Consider the following 3,071-nt stretch of genomic DNA (forward strand, 5'->3'; position numbering starts at 1 on the left):
TCTCCTAATGAACCCATTGTAGAATGGAAGGGAGGAAGTTTGACTCCTAGAGGTCGAATTATCTCATGTCTAAAAGCTTGTAAAATGATTTCTAAGGGTTGTATCTATCATGTTGTGAGAGTTAAAAACCTTGAGTTCGAGACTCCTTCGTTAGAGTCGGTCCCCGTAGTAAGGGAGTTTCCGGAAGTCTTTCCTAATGGCTTGCCCGGAATCCCTCCCGAATGGGAAATTAACTTCGGCATAGATCTCTTGTCGGATACACAACCGATATTTATCCCTCCTTACCAGATGGCCCCAGCCGAATTGAAGGAATTGATGGCACAACTTAAAGATTTGCTAGATAAGGGTTTTATTCAACCAAGCATATCACCATGGGGTGCACCGGTTTTGTTTGTGAAGAAAAAATATGGGTCACTTAGGATGTGTATTGATTACCGACAATTGCACAAGGTCACTATAAAGAATAAGTACCCGCTCCTTAGGATTGATGATTTATTTGACCAACTCCATGGGGAGAGTTACTTTTCAAAGATTTACTTAAGGTTGGGTTATCACCAACTTAGGGTGAGAGGTGCTGATTTTCCTAAAACGGCTTTTCGAACAAGATATGGTCATTTTGACTTCCTAGTAATGTCTTTTGGTCTCAGAAATGCCCCGACGTTATTCATGGACCTTATGAATAGGGTGTTTAGGCAATACCTTGACTCATTCGTGATTGTTTTCATCAATGACATTTTGATATATTCTAAGAGTGAGAATGATCACATGGAACATTTGAGGATGGTGTTGCAAGTTCTCAAGGACCACCAGTTGTATGCTAAATTTAGCAAATGTGAATTTTGGTTGAGATCTGTTGCGTTTCTCGGTCATATAGTGTCAAGTGAGGGAATTCAAGTTTATCCAAAGAAAACAGAGGCAGTTAAGGAATGGCCTAGACCCTTAAGCCCTACCGACATTAGAAGCTTATTGGGATTAGCTTGTTACTATAGAAAGTTTGTTGATGGTTTCTCCTCAATTGCTTCTCCACTAACGGCTTTGACCCAAAAAAAGGTTAAATTTGAATGGTCGGAGTCTTGTGAAAAGAGTTTTCAATTGTTGAAGGATAAGCTTACCTCCGCTCCGGTATTGACCTTACCGGAGGGTACCGAAGGATTTGTAGTATGTTGTGATGCTTCAAGAGTAGGGTTGGGGTGTGTCCTTATGCAACATGGTAAAGTAATCGCTTATGCTTCTAGACAATTAAAGATTCATGAAAAGAACTATCCAACCCATTATCTCGAACTAGAAGTGGTAGTCTTTGCTTTAAAGATATGGAGACACTATCACTATGGGGTTCATGTTGATGTGTTTACCGACCACAAAAGTCTTCAATATGTTTTTAGCCAAAAAGAGTTGAATCTCCAACAAAGGAGGTGGTTGGAACTTTTCAAGGACTATGATATGAGTGTCCTATACCACCCCGAGAAGGGTAATGTGGTTTCGGATGCGTTGAGTAGAGTGTCCATGGGTAGTGTTGCTCACATAGAGGATGAGAAGGAGGAGTTAGTTCGGGAGGTACATAGGTTGGCCCGGTTAGGTGTCCAACTAAAGGATTACTCAAAGGGTGGGTTTATGGTTCATCATCATTCTGAGTCATCACTTGTGGTTGAGGTTAAGACCAATCAACACCTAGATACTACTTTGATGGAATTGAAAGAGTCGGTTCTTGAGAAATCCGTAGAGGCTATCTCCCAAGGGGGAGATGGAGTGCTTAGGTAACAAGGAAGATTATGTGTGCCGGATGTGGATGACTTAAAAGGAAGAATTTTGGAGGAGGCTCACGGTTCTCGATATTTTATTCATCCGGGAGAGACCAAAATGTATCGTGACCTACGAGAGATTTATTGGTGGAACGTAATGAAAGAGGATATAGCGAGCTTTGTGGTCAAGTGCCCAAATTGCCAACAAGTCAAAGCCGAGCATCAAAGACCGGGAGGTCTATCACAAGATATAAGTATTCCCACTTGGAAGTGGGAAGATGTCAATATGGACTCTGTGGTAGGTTTGCCTCGTACTCGAAGGCAACATGATTCTATTTGGGTCATTATTGATAGGATGACTAAATCATCCCATTTCCTTCCCGTCAAGGTTTCGTATTCGGCGGAAGACTATGCCAAGTTGTACCTTAAGGAAGTGGTGAGGTTACATGGAGTTCCTTTGTATATCATTTCGGATAGAGGTACTCAATTTACTTCACAGTTTTGGAAGGCATTCCAAAATGGGCTTGGTACTAAAGTGAAGCTTAGTACCTCTTTTCTCCCTCAATCGGATGGTCAAGCAGAAAGGACCATTCAAACTTTGGACGACATGTTGAGAGCATGTGTGATTGATTTAAAAAGTAATTGGGATGATCACCTCCCCTTGATGGAATTTGCCTACAACAATAGATACCATTCAAGTATTACCATGGCACCATTTGAAGCACTTTATGGTAGGAGGTGTATATCTCCGGTTGGTTGGTTTGAAGTAGGTGAATTTTCTCTTCTAGGTCTCGAGATGGTTTATGAGGCTATTGAAAAGGTTCGACTTATAAGAGATAGGTTGAAAACGGCTCAAAGTCGGCAAAAGTCTTATGCCGACAATAGAAAGAGGGATCTTGATTTTGAGGTTGGTGATTGGGTCTACTTTAAAATCTCGCCCATGAAAGGGGTAATCAAGTTTGGTAAAAAGGGGAAGCTTAGTCCCCGGTATGTGGGCCTGTAACGACCCTAAAAACGAACTAGTGAAACTAGAGCCTCACATGTGAGTTTGGAGTCGAGAACTTAATGAAATAATTATAATTGAATTTGACCCAAAAAGTTCTTAAAATGTGCTTCGGAAGTTACCGGAAACTTGTTTAGCTGTATATAAAAAGATCCGTTTCGTTTTTCGAAAATTCGACTTCATATTCTTGTTTAGGGGGTCAAATTGAGTGGGAAATGGGTCTAACCCAAATTTTAGAGCAACCGTATCAAAATCCGAAATTTCCAAGTGAAGCCTTTTTCGAGGGTCTACTTTGGAGGGTCATATCTCCTAGCACACAAATTATTTGG

Source organism: Solanum tuberosum, unplaced genomic scaffold, assembly GCF_000226075.1.
Source record: "Solanum tuberosum cultivar DM 1-3 516 R44 unplaced genomic scaffold, SolTub_3.0 scf00163, whole genome shotgun sequence".
NCBI classification, from domain to species: Eukaryota; Viridiplantae; Streptophyta; class Magnoliopsida; order Solanales; family Solanaceae; genus Solanum; species Solanum tuberosum.